The sequence below is a fragment of the Aquarana catesbeiana genome, linkage group LG03, assembly GCF_042186555.1.
Source record: "Aquarana catesbeiana isolate 2022-GZ linkage group LG03, ASM4218655v1, whole genome shotgun sequence".
Classification (NCBI taxonomy): domain Eukaryota; kingdom Metazoa; phylum Chordata; class Amphibia; order Anura; family Ranidae; genus Aquarana; species Aquarana catesbeiana.
In genome coordinates this window covers 261,574,688-261,597,424 of record NC_133326.1, presented here as the reverse complement: position 1 = coordinate 261,597,424, position 22,737 = coordinate 261,574,688, and the positions used below count along the sequence as shown (strand labels likewise).

General features: G+C 45.3%; 1 protein-coding gene across 5 annotated transcripts in view; it reads right to left on the bottom strand.

Moving 5' to 3' along the window:
* The window catches only part of KCNC2 (potassium voltage-gated channel subfamily C member 2), a 466,809-nt gene that overhangs the window by 89,119 nt on the left and 354,953 nt on the right, over positions 1–22,737 (bottom strand). The gene's annotated exons all lie outside the window — the stretch shown is intronic.

Below are 22,737 nucleotides of genomic sequence, written 5' to 3'. Positions count from 1 at the left end.
CAGTCGATCGACCGAGTCGGTGGACAGACGCACTCTGTGATCAGTTACAAAGCCTTCAGCAGCACTGAATGTGCGTTCTGAAAGAACGCTGGATGCAGGACAGACCAGTAGCTCAATTTCATACTGTGCAAGCTCTGGCCAGTGATCCATCCTCAAGACCCAGTAACCCAGAGGATTTTCGGTGGGAAAGGTGTCCAAGTCAGATCTTGCCCCTAGGTATTCCTGCACCATGTAAAACAGACGTTGGTGATGGTTGCTGGAACCGATCATACCTTGGGCTGCGGACTAAAAAATTGTCTGAACGCATCGGTCAGACGGCCACCTTCTCCACCGCTCCTTCTTTGACTGACCGAAGCCTCAGCAACACGTTGTCCAGAAACAGGAGTTTGTAACCTCCCAGTCTCTGGGAACGCGTTGCACAGACCTTTCTGCAAGGCCTCCCGAAGATGTTTCATCCTCTGCTCCCTCTGCGATGGCAAGATAAAGTTCGCAACCTTACCCTTGTAACATGGATCAAGGAGGGTTGCCAGCCAGTAATGTTCCTTCTCCTTGATACCACAAATATGAGGATCCTTCTGCAGGCTTTGCAGGATCAGGGAGGCCATGCAGCGTAGGTTTGCTGAGGCATTCGGTCCGGAGTCCTCTGGGTCACTAAGGACGACATGATCCGCAGCCACCTCCTCCCAGCCACGTACAAGTCCATGTGTTTCTTGGGACTGTAAATGATCCCTTAAAGACTGCTGCTGATGCTGAGTGCCAGGCTCCACCTCCATACTGACACAATCCTCCTCCTCCTCCTCTTCCTGTGTGATCGGTGGGCACGCAGGAACACTGTCTGGATAAAGGGGGCTTTGAGAGCTAAGGAAGTCCTCCTCTTCCTGCCTCTGTTCTGCCTCAAGTGCCCTGTCCATTACTCCAGGCAGCATGTGTTCCAACAGGTGGACAAGGGGGACAGTGTCACTGATGCATGCACTGTCACTGCTCACCATCCTCGTGGCCTCCTCAAATGGTGACAGGACAGTGCATGCATCCCTGATCATGGCCCACTGGCGTGGGGAAAAAAAACAAGCTCCCTTGACCCTGTCCTGGTGCCATAGTCGCACAGGTACTCAATGATGGCCCTCTGCTGCATGTGCAGCCGCTGAAGCATGGCCAACGTTGAATTCCACCTGGTGGGCATGCCACAGATTAGGCGGTTCTTGGGCAGGTTAAATTCCTTTTGGAGGTCTGCCAGCCGAGCACTGGCATTATATGACCGGCAGAAATGCACACAGACTTTCCTGGCCTGCCTCAGGACATCCTGTAAGCCCGGGTACCTGCCCAAGAACCGCTGTACCACCAAGTTAAGGACATGAGCCAAACAGGGCACATGGGTCATTTGTCCCTGTCAGATGGCGGAGAGGATGTTGGTGCCATTGTCGCAAACCACCATTCCTGCCTTAAGTTGGCGTGGCGTCAACCACCTCTGAACCTGCCCCTGCAGAGCTGACAGAACCTCTGCCCCAGTGTGGCTCCTGTCCCCCAAGTACACCAGCTCAAACACCGCATGGCATCTTTTGGCCTGCATACTTGAGTAGCCCCTTGAACGCCTACAGAGCACCGCTGGTTCCGAGGACAAAGCACAGGAAGAGGCCATGGAGGAAGAAGAAGAGGAGGGGGTGGAGGAGAGAGGTGTGTTAGAATCATTAGTAGTGGCATTTTGGAGGCGTGGTGGCGGAACAACCTCCAACACTACTGCACCTTGTCCTGCATCCTTCCCAGCTGCCAGCAGAGTCACCCAATGCGCCGTGAAACTTAGGTAACGTCCCTGTCCATGCCTGCTGGACCATGAGTCAGCGCTAATATGCATCTTACCGCTGACCACCCTGTCCAGCGAGGCATGGACATTGCCTTCCACATGCCGGTGAAGAGCTGGAATCACCTTCCATGAGAAAAAGTGGCGTTTGGGTACCTGCCACTAAGGAACCGCACATTCCACAAACTCACGGAAAGGGGCAGAGTCTACCAACTAAAAAGGTAGCAGTTGAAGTGCAAGCAATTTTGCCAAGCTAGCATTCAACCACTGGGCATGTGGATGGCTGGGAGCGAACTTCTTTCGGCGGTGCAGCAGCTGGGGCGGGGAAATTTGCCTGGTACAATCTGAAGTCGGTGTACCGAAAGCAGATTGCCCACAAGTACTTGGCTGTGACACACCTAATTCTACACCTTCATTCCTCTCAGTGCAGGTCTCAGAGAGGACTGAAGGTATAGTGGGGTTGGAGATCTCAGCTGATGAGGAGCAAGGAGATGTCCTCTTTGTTCTTTGGTGTGGGTCTTTTAGATACGCTTGCCAACGAACTGCATGGCAGGTCAACATATGTCTGGTCAAGCATGTGGTGCCTAGGGATGAGCCGAACACCCCCCCTGTTCGGTTCGCACCAGAACATGCGAACAGGTAAAAAGTTTGTTCGAACACTGTTAAAGTCTATGGAACACGAACATGAATAATCAAAAGTGCTAATTTTAAAGGCTTATATGCAAGTTAAGTTATTGTCATAAAAAGTGTTTGGGGACCTGGGTCCTGCCCCAGGGGACATGGATCAATGCAAAAAAAAGTTTTAAAAACGGCCGTTTTTTCAGGAGCAGTGATTTTAATAATGCTTAAAGTCAAACAATAAAAGTGTAATATCCCTTTAAATTTCGTAGCTGGGGGGTGTCTATAGTATGCCTGTAAAGGGGCGCATGTTTCCTGTGTTTAGAACAGTCTGACAGCAAAATGACATTTTGAAGGAAAAAACCCATTTAAAACTACTTGCGGCTATTGCATTGCCGACAATACACATAGAAGTTCATTGATAAAAAACGGCATGGGAATTCCCCACAGGGGAACCCCGAACCAAAATTTAAAAAAAAAATGACGTGGGAGTCCCCCTAAATTCCATACCAGGCCCTTCAGGTCTGGTATGGATATTAAGGGGAACCCCGGCCAAAATGTTTTTAAAAAATGACGTGGGGTTCCCCCTAAATTCCATACCAGACGCCTCAGGTCTGGTATGGATTTTAAGGGAAACCCCGCGCCAAAAAAAAAAAAAAAACGGCGTGGGGTCCCCCCAAAAATCCATACCAGACCCTTATCTGAGCGCGCAACCTGGCAGGCTGCAGGAAAAGAGGGGGGACGAGAGTGCGGCCCCTCCCCTCTTGAACCGTACCAGGCCACATGCCCTCAACATTGGGAGGGTGCTTTGGGGTAGCCCCCCAAAACACCTTGTCCCCATGTTGATGAGGACAAGGGCCTCATCCCCACAACCCTGGCCGGTGGTTGTGGGGGTCTGCGGGCGGGGGCCTTATCGGAATCTGGAAGCCCCCTTTAACAAGGGGACCCCCAGATCCCGGCCCCCCCTGTGTGAAATGGTAAGGGGGTACGTACCCCTACCATTTCACTAAAAAACTGTCAAAAATGTTAAAAATGACAAGAAACAGTTTTTGACAATTCCTTTATTTAAATGCTTCTTCTTTCTTCTTTCTTCTATCTTCCTTCATCTTCTTCTTCTGGTTCTTCTGGTTCTTCCTCCGGCGTTCTCATCCAGCATCTCCTCTGCGGCGTCTTCTGTCTTCTTCTCCTCAGGCCACTCCGCACCCATGGCATGGGGGGAGGCTCCCGCTCTTCTCTTCATCTTCTTCTTCATGTTCTTCTCTTCTTCCTTCTTCTCTTCTTCTCTTCTTCATTTTCTTCTCCGGGCCCCTCCGCATCCATGCTGGCATGGAGGGAGGCTCCCGCTGTGTGATGGCGTCTCCTCGTCTGACGGTTCTTAAATAACAGGGGGGGCCACCCGGTAACCCCGCCCCCCTCTGACGCACGGTGACTTGACGGGACTTCCCTGTGACGTCACGGGGAATGCCACAGGGAAGTCCCGTAATGTCCTGTGCATCAGAGGGGGGCGGGGTCACTGGGTGGCCCCGCCCCCCGTTATTTAAGAACCGTCAGACGAGGAGACGCCATCACACAGCGGGAGCCTCCAACCATGCCAGCATGGATGCGGAGCGGCCCGGAGAAGAAAATGAAAAAGAGAAGAAGAAAAGAAGAGAAGAAGGAAGAAGAGAAGAACATGAAGAAGAAGATGAAGAGAAGAGCGCAAGCCTCCCCCCATGCCATGGGTGCGGAGCGGCCCGAGGAGAAGAAGATAGAAGACGCCGCTGAGGAGATGCTGGACGAGAACGCCGGAGGAAGAACCAGAAGAACCAGAAGAACCAGAAGAAGAAGATGAAGGAAGATAGAAGAAAGAAGAAGCTTCTAAATAAAGGAATTGTCAAAAACTGTCTCTTGTCATTTTTAACATTTTTGACAGTTTTTTAGTGAAATGGTAGGGGTAAGTACCTCCTTACTATTTCACACGGGGGGGGCCGGGATCTGGGGGTCCCCTTGTTAAAGGGGGCTTCCAGATTCCAATAAGCCCCCCGCCCGCAGACCCCCACAACCACCGGCCAGGGTTGTGGGGATGAGGCCCTTGTCCTCATCAACATGGGGACAAGGTGTTTTGGGGGGCTACCCCAAAGCACCCTCCCAATGTTGAGGGCATGTGGCCTGGTATGGTTCAGGAGGGGGGGCCACACTCTCGTCCCCCCCTCTTTTCCTGGCCTGCCAGGTTGCATGCTCGGAAAAGGGTCTGGTATGGATTTTTGGGGGGACCCCACGCCATTTTTTTTTTTTTTTGGCGCGGGGGTTCCCCTTAAAATCCATACCAGACCCTTGGTCTGGTATGGAATTTAGGGGGAACCCCACGTAATTTTTTTTTTTTTTTGGCCGGGGTTCCCCTTAATATCCATACCAGACCTGAATGGCCTGGTATGGAATTTAGGGGGACTCCCACGTCATTTTTTTTTTTAAATTTTGGTTCGGGGTTCCCCTATGGGGAATTCCCATGCCGTTTTTATCAATGAACTTCTATGTGTATTGTCGGCAATGCAATAGCCGCGAGTAGTTTTAAATGGGTTTTTTCCTTCGAAATGTCATTTTGCTGTCAGACTGTTCTAAACACGGGAAACATGCGCCCCTTTACAGGCATACTATAGACACCCCCCAGCTACGAAGTTTAAAGGAATATTACACTTTTATTGTTTGACTTTAAGCATTATTAAAATCACTGCTCCTGAAAAAACGACCGTTTTTAAAACTTTTTTTGCATTGATCCATGTCCCCTGGGGCAGGACCCAGGTCCCCAAACACTTTTTATGACAATAACTTGCATATAAGCCTTTAAAATTAGCACTTTTGATTTCTCCCATAGACTTTTAAAGGGTGTTCCGCTGCATTCGAATTTGCCGCGAACACCCCAAATTGTTCGCTGTTCGGCGAACTTGCGAACAGCCAATGTTCGAGCCGAACATGAGTTCGACTCAAACTCGAAGCTCATCCCTAGTGGTGCCCAAGCGGGAGATGTTTTGGCCACGCGAGATACGCTTGAGACATATGTTGCAAATAGCAGCGGTGCGATCTGATGCACTCGTCTCAAAAAAGACCCACACCAAAGAACTTTTGGTATAACGCGCAGAGACAGCAGCGCTCTGCACATGCGGAGCTTTGCGGTGTGATGAAGTCAGTGTGCTGCCCTTAGGCTGGCCCCTGGAGGGCATCCTGCCTCGTTGGTGATGTGCCTCCTCCTCCTCCCCTCTCCTATCAGGCACCCACGTTGAGTCAGTGACCTCATCATCCCCTCCCTCCTCATCACTGGAGCAAACCTGGCAGTATGCTGCAGCAGGGGGAGCATGACTGCCAGATTGCTGTCCTTCTTGGGCACCCCCTCTGTCCGTGCTCACGTTACTGCCTTCATCTAGCTCAGTATCATCATCAGAGCCTTCTAAACGCTGGGCATCCTCCTGGAGCATGTACCCAACACTGTGGTCAAACAGTTCGAGGGACTCCTCAGGAGGACATGGTGGGGCTAGGGAAGGAGTCACTGATGCCATTGAGCCCATGGAGGAGGCCGCGTTGGCAGCTGCTTTTCCAGACAAAGTACCCTGAGCATGGGTGAGAGAGGATGAGGAGGATGAGGACGGCTTGGTCATCCACTCGACCAAGTCTTACGCATGTTGCGGCTCAACGCAGCCAGCTGCCGAAAAAAGGCCAAGGCTGTCCCACGGCCACGTGCTGATGAGGATGCACTGTCTCCACGACCAGCACTGTTTCTCTAGACACAGAGCCTGCTTGCCCTCTTTTATTGGCTTGTGACTGTCTGCCTCTCCTTGTTGGCCTTCCAGACATACTAATGGCCTGCAGTGAGATGTAGCTGCACTAAGCTGGGATATATATATATATATATATATATATATATATATATATATATATATATATATATACTGATACTGCAGCTAGCAAAATCAACTGCCTGCGTGTAGTATGAGAACACCACCAATCTTCTACAGGTAGCTTTAGATGAACACCGTGCAGAGGTCGCACTACACTAACTTGGTGGGGGGCCAGGACGGAGTGAGCAGCACACAGCTGAGCTGGGAGAAGCATATACCCCGCAGCACACCGATCAGCGGTTTTAAAGAGCTTTTTAATGTTTGGTGCACAGTAGCACCAAAAGAATGTGAGTACCCCTGTGTGGGAAGTGGTTTTTTATTAAATAAATATCGTTTTAACAGTATTACACTATATAGTCTCTCTTCATTTTATGGTATGATGTCTATGAAGCCATACTAACCCAGAGTGGAGATCGTATCTAGTTTGCTATGCAGAGTCCAGGGGGTGGCTACACAGTGTGATTTGACACAGCTAATCACTGTGTCACACACTCTAAGGTGAGCGCAATCACTTTGGGGGATCACCGAGGCACATCATGGCTGTTTTGTGACACTTGAACTCAGCACGCTGGATAATTTGGACATTTAAAGTCTTTTTTGGATACGGATACACAATTAGAGATTATTTTGGATATTGTGGACACTATTATAAGGATTTCACTGATAGAGATTGCATTAATTGATTTCAAGGTTCACTGGGCACTTATATGCAGATTAATCTTAAAATTTAATATATCTTTGCATGTCGCACATTATGTGAGTTATTGCACGTTTTTTAACTTGTCACTGGTTTATACATTTACTATATGCACAATAATGTATGATTAATTGTTGTTATAATTATATGTATGCACATTGCACTTGGAATTGTTTAAACATATACATGCTGTATCTTAGATGGTGTTATGCAGATTGCACATAGGAAGTAGTATATGTAAACATATATATATATTTTTGTTTTTTTATTTTATGTAATTTTGGGTATTATCTTTTTAATGATTTATAATTAAGCGCAGCGCAAATTTCTATTTATATTTTTCTGCACGGTCATGAATACGTGAACTGCGTTTGCTGCTAGATATTTATTTTTATTTTTATGTTATGTGCACACTGAGCATTGGATTATTGTGGCTCGCAAGACTTTTTACCTTTGGCACTACACTAACAAGGACAGTGAATTTCAAATCGCAGTCGGCGATTTTTGAGTTGTGCAGTTCGGGATCGGCGTATAACACGCACCTGCGACTTTCCCCTGATTTTAAGGGGAAAAAAGTGCGTGTTATACGCCGATAAATATGGTAAATACAAAATTGAAAGCGCCCCCGTCCCTCTGTGCTTGTGTGCAAAGGCAAATGCATGTGTTGATCCCGTCTGCATACATAAATGGCAATCGCACCACACATGTGGAGCATTGCCACGAATGTCAGAGCAAGAGCAATACTTCTAGCACTAGGCCTCCTCTGTAACGCTAAACTGGTAACCTGTAAAGAAAGGGTCTCAAACTGGTGGCCCTCCAGCTGTTGTGAAACTACAAGTCCCATGAGCATTGCAAGGCTGACAGTTACAAGCATGACTCCCAAAGGCAGAGGCATGATGGGACTTGTAGTTTCTCCACAGCTGGAGGGCCACCAGTTTTAGACACCTGCTGTAAAGGCTTATAAAGCATTGCCTATGGAGATTTTTAAATACCAAAAAGTTTGGCTCCATTTTACAAGCATGCAGAATTTTAGAGCACGACATGTCTGGCATCTATTACTTGGTACAGCATCATGTTTTATATTTTACAAAAAAAGGGTATTATATTGTGTTTGTGTGCATTAAAGTTCAATAAAGTGTATTTTTGCATTACTGTTTAAAAATTACATTTTTAAAACTGCTGTGCAATTACCGTGTGACATTTAAATCTGCCAAACCCACCACTTTATTCTCTTGGGCCTCTGCTAAAAAATATATAATGTTTGGGGATTCTAAGTACTCTTCTTGCAAAAATACAGATTTTTACTTGTAAACAAAAAGTGTCAGAAGAAGGCCTGGTCTTAAAGCGGATAATACCTGAAGGTGCTCCTTGGATGTTGGGGCTCTCTATGTGATTACTGTGAAAATGTCTCACACATGTGTGATCCCCATAATCAGGAGGAGTAGCCGAATGTGTTTTGGGGTTTAGTTGCAAGTATGCCTGTGCCGTGTGTGAGAAATAACTTAATATGACATTGTGAAAATAAAAATTGGATTCAATTTGTTAATTTTCCAAAGAATTGTGGGGAAAAAATACAACTTTACAAAACTCATGCCTTTTACTCATTACCTTGAACTGTCTACTGTCTACTGTCCAAAAAAGGGTAATTTGGGGGAAATTTGTACTGTCCTGGCATGTTAGGTCCTCAAGAAATGAGATAGGCCATCCGTACAACAGGTGTGATGAATTTTTAATGATTGGTACCATAGCTTGTAGACTCTATAACTTTCACACTGACCAAATAATATGCACTAATTTGGGTTAATTTTACCAAAGAAATGTAGCAGCATAAATTTTGGTCAAAATGTATGCAGAAAAATTACTTATCTGCAAAATTTTATAACAGAAACTAAGAAAAACACTTTTTTTCAAAATGTTTAGTCGTTTTTTGTTTATAGTGCAAAAAATAGAAAAACCCAGTGGTGGATAAATACTACCAATAGAAAGTCCTATTTCTTTTTTTATTTCTTTTTTAAAAAAATGATAAAAAATGTATATGGGTACAGTGTTGCATGACTGAGTAATTGTCATTCAAAATGCAACAGCACTGAAAGCTGAAAACTGGGCTGGGCAGGAAGGTGGTGAAAGTGTCCAGCATTGAGGTTGTTAAAATCTGGGCCCTGCTCAGAAGAGCTTACAATCTAATAGGGTGGGGTAGGTGGTACAAAAGGTTGTAACTGTGGGGAATGAGCTGATGGAAGTGGTAGAAGATTGGTTGGAGACGTGATAGGCTTTCCTGAAGAGATGAGTTTTCAGGGATCGCCTGAAGGTAGCAAGAGTTGGGGATAGCCAAACAGGTGGAGGTAGCGAGTTCCAGAGGATGGGAGAGGCTCTGGAGAAATCCTGGAGACGAGCATGGGAGGAGTAGATGAGAGAGCTTGAGAGTAGGAGGTCTTGAGAAGAGCGGAGAGGGCGATTTGGGTGATATTTGGAGACAAGATTGGCGATGTAGCTCGGGAATGGCTTTGTATGTTGTGGTTAGTATTTTGAATTTAATTCGCTGGGTCATTGGGAGCCAGTGTAGGGATTGGGGGAGAGGGTTGGCTGACACTAAGCGGTTGGTAAGGTGAATAGGTCTGGCAGCAGCATTCATGATAGACTGAAGAGGGGATAGCCTATGGTGAGACAGGCCAATGAGAAGGGAGTTGCAATAGTCAAGGCGAGAGATAACACGGGATTGAATGAGGAGCTTGGTGGTTTCATTTGTTAAAAAGGGGCAAATTTTAGAGATTTTATGGAGGTGAATTCTACAAACTTTTGACAACGATTGGACTTGGGGCTGAAATGACAAGTCAGAGTCTAGGATTACACCTAGTACCCTGGCATGAGGGGAGGGACTGATAGTTGCATTGTTGATTTTGATGGAAAAGTCATGGAGGGGGGCACGGGCGGGGGAGAATATTAATAGCTCAGTTTTAGAGAGATTTATTTTAAGGAAGTGGTGCAACATCCATGCTGATATGTCACTTAGTAAGTTAGTAATGCGAGAGGAGACTGAAGGAGTAAGGTGAGGAGTAGACAAATATTTTTCTGTGTCATCGGCGTATAAGTGGCATCAGAAGCCGTGGGTGGTTATCAAGTGACTAAGGGAGGAGGTGTAGATAGAGAAGAGATGGGGTCCAAGAACAGAGCCTTGGGGGTCCCCCACAGAAATGGGCAATGGAGAGGAGGAGACAGAGTTGTAGGTGACACTGAATGAGCGCTGTGATAGATAGAGCAGAATCTCGGAGGCCAAGGGAATGTAGTTTATTGAGAAGGAGCGGGTAGTCAACAGTGTCAAACACCACAGAGAGGTCAAGTAGTGGGAGTATGGAGTACTGGCTGTTGGTTTTAGCAGTTAGTAAATCGTTAGTGAGTTTTAGTAAGGCAGTTTCCATGGAGTGCTGCGAGTGAAAGCCAGACTGTAAAGGGTCAAGAAGGTTATTTTCACTGAGGTAGGAGCTAAGACGGTTGTAGACTAAGCGTTCTAGAAGGTTAGAGGTGAATGTGAGAAATGAGATGGGTCTTAAGTTGTTCAGGTTGGTGGGGTCCAGTGAGGGCTTTTTAAGTATGGGAGTGATCTGCACATGTTTTAGAGTGGGGGGTGCCACTAGAGAGGGAGAGATTGAAGATGTGAGTGAGGGAGCATAGAATAGAAGAAGAGGGTGCCAATTAGCCAATTAGCCAATTCAAAAGAGGAGAGTGTTGAATGTGCTGTTAGGCAAGATATGTTGGGTGGGGAAGATGTACGCACAGTGGAGGTGTCCTCACGAATTGCATCAATCTTCACTTTGAAGCGATTGGCAATCTCTTGGGCAGTGAGTGAGTTAGTGGGTAGAGGGGTGGGGGACAAAGCAGAGAGTTAAAGGTTGAGAAGAGCTGACGGGGACTGGATGACAAAGTATTAATAACAGAGACAAAGTAGGCTTGTTTGGCAGCATGGAGGCAGGAATTGTATTTTAGAAGGGCAGATTTATATAGGGTGATGTCTTGCAGGCATTTGGTTTTACGACACGACAATGTCTGTTGAGATTTCTAGTGTTGTCAGTTTGCCAGGGTTGCAACTTTCGGGGCCTGATTCTGAGTGTGGTTAGAGAGGAGCAAGTGCATCTAGTGATGATGAGAGTGAACTTTTGTAGACAGAGGTGGCCAGGTCAGAACAGGACAGGGGAGAGATTATGTCATATAGGTGGTCAGTAGCAAAATAGAGAAGAGAAGGGTTAAAGTGGCAAAGGTTCCTACAAGTAATTGTTTGCTGCTTGGAGGGATGGTTGGTTGGAGGCAAGGATACAGTGAAACTAATGAGGTTGTGATCAGAGAGAGGAAAGGGGGTGTTTGTGAGGTTGCCAGGGTTGCAGAGATGGGAGAATACAAGGTCAACGGTATTACCATTGGAGTGAGTGGAAGTATGTGTCCATTGGGTTAGGTCAAAAGATGAGGTTAAGTTGAGAAGTTTAGCTGTAGTTGGGCAGTTAACATTGACAGGAATGTTGAAGTCACCAAGAATGATCGTGGGTATTTCAGAGGAGAGAAAGTAGGGTAGCTAGGCAGCAAAGTCATCAAGAAAGCGCGATACTGGTCCAGGAAGCCGATAAATTGCTGCAATCCTCAGAGAAATAGGAGTAAAACAGACAAATACAGTGCAACTCGAAAGAAGAGAGAGATAGAGAGGGAGGGATAGGAAGGACTTGGAAGGTGCTTTGTAGGGATAGAAGGAATCCAACTCCACCTCCTTTCTGTCTGTTGGGTCTGGGGGAGTGAGTCCAATGGAGGCCACCATGGGAGAGGGCAGCAGGAGAAGCTGAGTCAAAATTTTGAAGCCAGGTTTCAGTTATGGCGAGTATGTTAAAGCCATGAGAGATGAAGAAGTCATGTACAGATGTTAGCTTGTTACAGATGGAGCAGGCATTCCAAAGGGTGCATGAGATAAGTGGGCTGCTTTGAGGAAGCAGGGGGATGTGGATTGCGGTGGTTGCTAGAGGAGGAGGGGTATTGGTTAATTGTGCTATATGACTGGATTATTGGCACGAAAAGATCTTTATTTTACTCAATAAGCTAAGTGACATTAAGTTTGCAAAGTAATCATACTCTTGTACTCTATACTCTAGTAACTTAATCAGTGATGTTTCTTGGTAACATTATTATCACTGGGGTAATTTGGTGGAAGGTGGTAGCACCACTATCGGTATGTTGAACTGGGCATAGAGGCAAAAAACAAAGAAAAGCTGAACTCAATTTATACTTGTTTCTACCTTTACTGTGGTTATTGCACAGAATGTTGTACTCTATATACACCAGATCCAGAAATCAATATTGCTACACACGTAGAGGTATCTATCAGAAGCACAGCATGTAAAAAGAGAAATCATGCAGGCATTTAATAATACAAACTACAGAAAAGATGTATAAAAGTAAAGGAAATCTTTTTTTACACCTCTGATACATTTATAGTGCTGTAACTGCACGTTATAATTGATGAATGATTTTTGTTAGGAAGCGCCTTAAAAGACCTTTAGTGTCATTGTGAATGCTGCTGCAGTTTTTTCCATTGCTTTGTGCTGGCATAGTTAGACTGAGAATGAGCAGGAACAGGAACAGGGATGTATGTGTATAACCAGCTGAGAGCAAAGGATTTAGAACAGGCCATTCACTGATCAAAATTCAGCGGTTCAGCAGGGTCCAGGCTAATTTTCATTAGTGTGTGGCCATCCCTGCCCAACAGAAGTCAATTATTTAATCAATGAAAATAGAAAATTGAAAATGGGAGTTTAAGGGTGCAACATAATCAAATTGAAAACAATATCAATTTCCTTACTTTTATTGAACAAGATTAAAATTCATTATGTTAAAACCAACACATGAATATTATCCAGTCATTGTACAAAAGTTTGTTGCCTCTACATGTTTCGCTATCATCATGGCTTCTTCTGAAGCTTTTGTAAGACCCTATGTACAGTATCACCCAGACGTAAGCAAAACTCAAAAAAGGGCTAGCAAGACCCCCTAGGCAGTCCGGTAGAATATCAGAATGTCATAGAGGGGATAGATCCCTTAATCAAACCCTATTTTTGCAAGAGGTCAAGAAAACAGGAAAAATCGGTAATCATATTACTGCTGATATATACTTCTGACAATGGTATGTAACTTGATAGGGACCATGTCATCTAAATAAACAATTCCTTCATCCGAAATAAAAGAGATTTCCTTTCCCTAATGCCAAAAGGGAAGACCCAGGTAAGCAACCATTACCAAGGGAGAGAATCCTTCAATTAAATCGTATCATGAAGATATCAGACAGGGCAAGTGGCCGCAGCCCTGTCCTGATATCTGCATGATACGATTAGATTATTTGTTTATTTAGATGACATGGCCCCTATCAAGTTACATTCCACCCACTAACCCCACCTAATAAATGTTTTTCCACATTCTCCATCAACTCATTAGAACTCATAAAGTTTGTGACCTTTTGTATCAATGACCCTCCCTCTTAGATTGTAAGCTCTAACTAGCAGGGCCCTCAGATTCCTAATGTATTCAATTGTATTGTAATTGTACTGTCTGACCTTATGTTGTAAAGTGCTACATAAAGTGTTGGCACTATATAAATCCTGTATGATAATAATAATTTTATACTTTGTGGTGCACATTGCACACTTGTTGCTGACCCAGGCAAAAATGCCATGTTTGAAGCACATCCCCTTATGCTTGTTTGGTAGAGTAGTGTGCACCAAGCACCACATATTTTTTTCCCGATCGCAAAAGCTGTCATTAATTTTAGCAAACCCCCTTTATTTGCAAAATGTCAGGCAGGCCTAAAGTGAGAGGCAGAGGTTCTGCATACAGAGGTATCAAGAGGTGAGTAGGTTCTACAGGACAAAGCAATGGTCAGGCTGCATCATCTAGAAGCTGCACACATCTGCCTTTCTATCTCAAACTGGCTTTGCCATCTAGCCTCAGCACACACATTGAGGAGGGTCAAGCAAAGGCTTACATCACTGCAGAATTATTTTATACCCACCTTACCATCACCTTACCATCTCCAGCAGCATCCTGCCCAAGGCAGGTGTCTCATCCCTACTATGCAGTAGGGCTACTGAATTGCACAAGTGGCTGAACACAGTGAGGAATATCTTGGGAGGTAGCACAGTTCATTTATATTGAAAATCTTGGTAATATTCTGCTTTAAATTATATTATAGTGATTAGCCATATTTGGTGTATAAACAAGGAAAAATGTGTAAACTGTAGGTTGACAATTTTAGTCTTAAGACCCAAGAGCAAGAGAAAAAAGCAGCATGGTCTGTGCCAGACCTGCCCACATTATAGGCAGCCCTGCCTAAAAATAATTTTGTCTTTTTGGCAATTTGTTGTCTATGACTCATCAGCAAATAAAAAAGAGCATTGAAATTCCATCTTTTTGTTGCTGATCCATGACACTTTTGGATAATACAGGCCTTCTTGCTGGTGGTAGTACTTTCGCTGATGCACCCCACATTTTATTGTGGGATGAGGTGACACCAGAGAGTCATTTCTCAATGTCACTCCAACTCTCATTTTTTTTTTTTTAGATGATTATGACATACAGTCTTTTTACATTGTATATTATTAATAGTTTTATATTTTGTAATGGTTGGCTGCTCTATAAAAATGACATGTGATGTGTATTTTTATATTTCACTTGACAGTCTATGTTGGAGATTGAGCAAATGATGTCAAATCTTAAATGCACTAACAAATTAGAGTTTGAAAAGATTAGTTCAGCATAGGATGCATTTGTACTATCAATACATAAATGTTAAAGATGTGTTAATTAGGGATAAGCGAACACCCCCCGGTTTGCGACAGAACATGCGAACAGACCAAAAATTTGTGCGAACACGCAAACCCCGTTAAAGTCTATGGGACTCGAACGTGAAAAATCAAAAGTACTAATTTTAAAGGCTAATATGCAAGTTATTGTCATAAAAAGTGTTTGGGGACAGGTCCTGCCCCAGGGGACATGAATCAATGCAACAAAAAGTTTTAAGAACGGCCGTTTTTCGGGAGCAGTGATTTTAATAATGCTTAAAGTGAAACAATAAAAGTGAAATATTCCTTTAAATATTGTGCCTGGGGGGTGTCTATAACATGCCTGCAAAGTGGCGAATTTTTCCCGTGTTTAGAACAGTCTCTTCACAATGACATTTCAAAGGAATAAAAGTCATTTAAAACTGCTTGCGGCTGTAATGTAATGTAAAGCTTTTTGGCTAACATAGGGAGGGGTTATCATCACCCCTGTAACATTTGTTTTGCTGTCTGTGCCCCTGTTCAGAAGATTTCACCTCACTTTCTGTCCCAATGACAATTGGATTTTGAAAATTTTGGGTTATTAGGGAAACAAGGATTGGTGATAAAGCATCAGTGGGGAGACACCTTTTTCCCATATTTACTCTTACAGGAGAGAATTTCCCTTCCTAGGGGTAGATTTCCTCTCACTTCCTGTTGTCTCCCTCCATTTGTAAGTAGGAGTCGTTTGTAAGTCAGATGTTTGAAAATAGGGGACTGCCTGTATATACTATACTGCCTGCCCTATACACTCTGCGGAAAATTGGGCCATAGGTGTTCGTGGTACCAGAACACTTTAAGCCCCCACAGTTGCTCTTGGTGGGCGCTGGAACTGGCCCTGCTGTGAAATATTATATCAAGAATTGTAATTACATGCCCCTGTTAAACAGGGGCAGAAAAATTGGGTCTTAGGCGGTGGTGGTGGCACAACACTGTAAAGCCTCACAAATACTTTTGTTGAGCGCAGAAACAGGCCCTGCTGTGAAATATTAGATCAAAAATTGTAATTACGTGCGCCTGTTAAACAGGGGCAGAAAAATTGAGCCTTAGGCGGTGGTGGTGGTGGTGGCACAACACTGTAAAGCCTCACAGGTACTTTTGTTGAGCACAGGAACAGGCCCTGCTGTGAAATATTAGATCAAAAATTGTAATTACGCGCCTCTGTTAAACAGGGGCAGAAAAATTGGGCCTTAGGCAGTGGTGGTGGTGCCACAACACTGCAACCCCTCACAGATACTCTTGTTGAGCGCAGGAATGAGCCCTGCTGTTAAATATTTGATCAAAAATTGTAATTACGTGCCCCTGTTAAACAGGAGCAGAAAAATTGGGCCTTAGGTAATGGTGGTGGTGCCCTGAACCGAAAATATTCTTAGAAGCTATCATCATGAAAATTGGGGAGGAATAGGATAGTCACTCAGAATAATAGGATAGTCACTCAGCATATGCAGTCTTTAAGGGATCCCACATCCATAGAAATATCAATCGGTTACATCAGCATTAGGTGCTTGGTAGCTTGTGATCCAAGACTGATTCATTTTTATGAATGTGAGCTGATCAACAGAGTCTGTGGACAGGCGCACTCTGTGATCGGTTACAAAGCCTCCAGCAGTACTGAATGTGCGTTCAGAAAGAATACTGGATGCAGGACAGGCCAGTAGCTCAATTGCATATTGAGCAAGCTCTGGCCAGTGGTTCATCCTCAAGACCCAGTAACCCAGTGGATGTTCTGCTGGAAAGGTCTCAAAGTCTGATCTTGCCCCTATATATTCCTGCACCATGGAATTCTGATGCTGCAGATGGTTGCTGGAACCGATCAGACCTGGGCGCTGAGGACTGAAGAATTGCCTGAAGGCATCGGTCAGCCGGCCACCTTCTCCACCGCTCTTTCAGTGACTGAACGAAGCCTCAGCAACATGTTGTCCTGCACCAGGAAATTGTAACCTCCCAGGCTCTGGAAATGCATTGCACAAACCTTTCTGCAAGGCCTCCCAAAGATATTTCATTCACTGCTCCCTCTGCGAAGACTGGATAAGTTCTGCAACCTTACCCTTGTAACGTGGATCAAGAAGGATTGCCAGACAGTAATGATCCCTCTCCTTGATACCACAAATCCTAGGGTCCTTTTGCAGGCTTTGCAGGATCAGGGAGGCCATGCAGCGTAGGTTTGCAGAGGCATTCGATCCTGCGTCCTCTGGGTCACTAAGGCACTAAGTATCACATGATCCTCAACCACCTCCTCCCAGCCACGTACAACTCCATGGGTTTCTGGGGACTGCAAACAATCCCTTGAAGACTGCTGCTGATGCTGAGTGTTATCCTCCACCTCCATGCTGACACAATCCTCCTCCTCTTCTTCTTCCTGTGTGATCGGCAGGCCTGCAGGAATACTAGTATCTGGATAAAGTGGGCCTTGAGAGGTAAGGAAGTCCTCCTCTTCCTCCCGCTGTTCTGCCTCAAGTGCCCTGTCCATTATTCCATGAAGCGTGTGCTCCAACAGGAAGACAAGAGGGACAGTGTCACTGATGCATGCACTGTCACTGCTCACCATCCTCGTGGCCTCCTCAAATAGTGACAAGACAGTGCATGCATCCTTGATCAGTAGCCACTGGCGTGGCAAAAAAAAGCCAAGCTCCCCTGACCCTGTCCTGGAGCCATACTCATGCAGGTACTCATTGATGGCCCTCTGCTGCATGTGCAGCCGCTACAGCATTGCCAACGTTGAGTTCCACCTGGTGGGCATGTCACAAATGAGGCGGTTCTTGGGCAGGTTGCATTCTCTTTGAATGTCAGCCAGCCGAGCACTGGCATTATATGACTGGCGGAAATGACCACAGACTTTCCTGGCCTGCCTCAGGAGATCCTGTAAGCCCGGGTCCCTGCTCAAGAACCGCTGCACCACCAAATTCAGGACGTGAGCCAAACAGGGAACATGGGTCAAGTGTCCCTGTCGGAGGGTGGAGAGGAGGTTGGTGTTGTTTTTTCACATACAACCATTCCTGCCTGAAGCTGGTGTGGCGTCAATCACCTCTGAGCCTGCCCCTGCAGAGCTGACAGAATCTCTGCCCCAGTGTGGCTCCTGTCCCCTAAGCAGACCAACTTAAGCACTGCATGGCATCTTTTTGCTTGCGTAGCCCCTTGAATGCCTACAGAGCACCACTAGTTCAGAGGAGAAATCTGCAGAGGAAGAGCCCATAGAGGAAGAAGAAGAGGAGGGGGTGGAGGAGAGAGCTATGGCAGAACCACCACTAGCATTTTGGAGGCATGGTGGCGGAACAAACTCCAACAATACTGAACCCTGTCCTGCATCCTTCCCAGCTGCTAGCAGAGTTACCCAGTGTGCCGTGAAAGAAAGGTAATGTCCCTGTCCATGCCTGCTGGACCATGAGTCAGCAGTAATATGCACCTTACTGCTGACCTCCCTGTTCAACGAGGCCAAGACATTGCCTTCCACATGCTGGTAGAGAGCTGGAATGGCCTTCCGTGAAAAGTAATGGCGTTTGGGAACCTGCCACTGAGGTACCACACATTCCACAAATTCACAAATGGGGCAGAGTCTACCAGCTCAAAAGGCAGCAGTTGCAGTGCTAGCAATTTGGCCAAGCTAGCATTCAGATGCTGAGCATGTGGATGGCTGGGACCGAATTTCTTTTGATGGTTTAGCAACTGGGGTAGGGAAGTTTACCTGCTAAAATCAGATGGAGGTGTACTGATAGCAGATTGGCTTCAAGTGCTTGGGACACCAATTGCTTTACCTTCATTCCTCTCAGTGCAGGTTTCTGAGTGGACTGGAGGTATAGTGGGTTTGGAGAACCCAGCTGATGAGGAGCAAGGAGAGGTCCGCCTTGTTCTTTGATGTGGGTCTTTTAAGTGCTGTTGCCAATAGACTGCATGGGAGGTCATCATATGTCTGGTCAAGCATGTGGTGCCCAAGTGGCTGCAGTTTTGGCCACGCTTGAGGCATATGTTGCAAACAGCAACGGTGCAATCTGCTGCACACGTGTCAAAAAAGGCGGACACCAAAGAACTTTTCAAAATATGTGGGGAGTCAGCAGTGCCCTGCACCTGCTTAGCTCTGCGGTGTGATGCAATAGGGTGGCTGCCCTTAAGCTGGCCCCTGGAGGGCATCCTACCTCATTGAAGATGTGCCTTCTCCTCCTCCTCTCTTCTATCAAGCAACCAAGTTGAGTCAGTGACCTCATCATCCCCTCCCTCCTCGTCACTGGAGCAAACTTGGCAGTATGCTGCAGCTGGGGGAACATGACTGCCAGTTTCTTGACCTTCTTGGGCACCCCCTCTCACTAGGCTGACGTTACTCTCTTCCTCAACCTGGGTACCATCATCGGTGCCTTCAAATCGCTGCGCATCCTCCTGCAGCATGTACCCGACACTGTGGTCAAATAGTTTGGGGGACTCCTCCATGCATGATGGTGGAGCTAGGGAAGGGGAGTGACTGTTAACATGGAGCTGTTGGAATAGGCCGATTTGGCAGCTGCATTGGCAGGCAAACTACTCTGAGCCTGGGTGACAGAGGATGAGGATGGCTTTGTTATTCATTCCACCAACTCTTCTGCATGTTGTGGCTCAATAACACGGCCAAAATTTGTTTAGCAAAAAAACACTACAATGTATTGTGTACTGTGTACACCAACAGGAAAGTAGTAGCAACTGCACTATGGGTGCACAGTACTGTGTACACCAACAGAAGTATAATAACAACTATGGGTGCAGTGTATGTATTGTGTACACCACCAGGAAAGTAGTAGCAACTGCACTAGGGGTGCACGGTACTGTGTACACCAACAGAAGTGTAATAACAACTATAGCTGCACTGTATGTATTGTGTACACCACCAGGAAAGTAGTAGCAACTGCACTAGGGGTGCATGGTACTGTGTACACCAACAGAAGTTTAATAACAACTATGGGTGTACTGTATTGACCACCAGAAAAGTATGAGCAACTCCACTATGGGTGCACAGCACTGTATACTGTACACCAGGAACGGCCTGTAGTCAGATATAGCTAAACTGGATACAGTGGATATATATATATATATATATATATATATATATATATATATATATGAATAACCTGCCTGCCAGAAGTATATTAGAAACAGTATGCCAGGAACGGCCTGCAGTGAGATATAGCTAAACTGTATGCAGTGGAAAAAAAAAAAAAATATATATATATATATATATATATATATATATATATATATATATATACCGTATATACTCGAGTATAAGTCGAATTTTTCAGCACTTTTTTTGTGCTGAAAGTGCCCCCCTCGACTTATACTTTTCTGCAGCAAAAAAATTCATTTTCTGAACCGATTTTGGGGCCCCATATCTCAGGGCCACTTGGAGCTAGGAACCTCAAATTTGGTGTGCAAACCCAGTGGAACTGGTACCACAACAACATGGGGTTCCTAGCACCAAGTGGCCCCGAGATACGGGGCCCCAAAGCCGGTCCAGAAAATGTCATTCTCTGCTGCAGAAAAGTGCTTGACATTTTCTGAACCGATATTTGGGGCCCTGTATCTCGGGGCCACTTGGTGCTAGAAACCCCAGTTTTAGATATGTTGTGGTACCAGTTCCACTGGGTTTGCACACCAAATTTGGGGTTCCTAGCACCAAGTGGCCCTGAGATACGGGGCCCCAAATTCAGTTCGGAAAATGAAATTTTTTGCTGAAGAAAAGCCACTTGGTGCTGGAAACCCCAGCTTTGGATATTTTATGGTGCTAGTTCCACTGGGTTTGCACACCAAATTTGGGGTTCCTAGCACCAAGTGGCCCTCGAGATACGGGGCCCCAAAGTCGGTCAACTGTGTCCATCTGCAGCAATGTCATTTCGGGACCCTTTGGGTTCAGAGACCCCAAATTTTGGCTGCAGCTAGGGGGCATCTAGGAACCCTTAACTACCGAGTTGGAAGTTCGGGGGACCTATGGCTGCAAATGGGCACAGTGAGGCTGCAAATGGACACAGTGAGGCTGCAAATGGGCATTGTTGACCCTCTTTTCCACTAACAGTAGCTGTGCATTTCTCACCCTCGTCTTATATTCGGGTCAATAAGTTTTTCCCATTTTTTGTAGTAAATTAGGGCCTCGACTTATACTCGGAACGACTTATACTCGAGTATATACGGTATATATATATATATATATATATATATATATATATATATATATATATATATATACGAGACTAACTGTATATATATATATATATATATATTAAATACACTGCAGCTAACTGACTCACCTGCCTGCCAGAGCTATGTTAGAAACAGTACACCAAGCACAGCCTGCGGTGAGATATAGCTGAACTGTATGCAGTATATATATATATGTATATATATATATATATATATATATACAAGACTGTCTATATATATATATATATATATATATATATATATACATATATATATATATATATATATATATATATTAAATACACTGCAGCTAACTGAATCACCTGCCTGCCTGAAGTATATTAGTATATTAGAAACAGTACACCAGGAATGGCCTGCAGTGAGACCTAGCTAAACTGGATACAGTGGATATATATATATATATATATATATATATATATATATATATATATATATATATATATCTATATATCTATATAGATATATAGATATATAGATATATATATATATAGACTATCTGTATATATATTAAATACACTGCAGCTAACTGAATAATCTGCCTGCCTGCTCAATCTAAATGAGACTCTCTCTCCATCCACGCCAACAACACACTACACGAGGCCGACGTGCAGACGGCCTTATATAGTGTGGGGCGTGGACTTAGTCCCCCTGAGCCATGATTGGTGAAAGGCACCCTGCCTTTGGCCAATTATGGCTCTCTTAGCTGAGGGGGTGATTGGCCAAAGCATGCAGGTCATGGTGCATGCTCTGGCCAATCATCATACAGCAATGAACTGCGCTCCCGCAGTGCATTATGGGCCGTTACGAACGGCCCATAATGTTTGGTTTTCGACAAATGGGCGAAAAGCCAATGTTAGAGTCAAACTCATGTTCGACCCCAACAGAAAGCTCATCCCTAGTGTTAATGTGTTCAAGATGTGTTAATACAGATTATATACATATACATATTATACAGATTACAGCAAAACTCTAATGTTTTGAGGTCAATTTTCAATTCGTCTAGGGCAGCGGTTCTCAACCATTGGGTAGCAACCCCTTCAGGGGGTTGAATGCTGATTTGCCAGGGGTCACCAAATCCCGGGCTGTTCCTGGAGCCCGCGCCACTCTCCCAGCCTTTTCGTGGCCGCCCAGCAAGGCTGTCCCTGTAGCCTGTGGCTGCCCAGCTGGGCTGTTCCTAGAGCTTGCAGCTACCCATTCAGTTCACGGCATGGCTGGGGGGGCAGAGACTAGGGACAGACGACTGGTGAGGAATGTAAAGTGGGAGGGGGTGGAAGAGACCCTATCTCCTGATTCCGTCACTCTGCGAGACACCACGGAGCCGGAGACACAGTGAGTAATGCTGCCTGTGATTATAGTTGCCAGTAAAAGTCCCCACTACAGTTCTCAGATCAGCAGATGACCTTGATCAAGAGCAGCCAAGTTGGCTGATCAGAACTCCCCCCAACACTGCCACTGACCCCCCCCCCCCCAACAAAGAGCAAGAGAAGGAAAAAAAAGAGAGTATACATGGAAGAGAGTGGAAAAAAGGGGAAGGAACAAAGAAAAAGGGAGAGAAGGAATTAGAGAAAGTAGAAGAAAGATGGATAGAGAGAGAGAGAGATGGGGGGGGCAAGAAATTAGGATAGAGAGAGATGAAAGGGAAAGAAAGGAGAACAAAGAGGAAGAGTGATACATCCAAAAATGTTCCAGAAGGGGTTTTATTACTATACGAGTGGAAGGGACTCAGGGAGCAATGTCCGT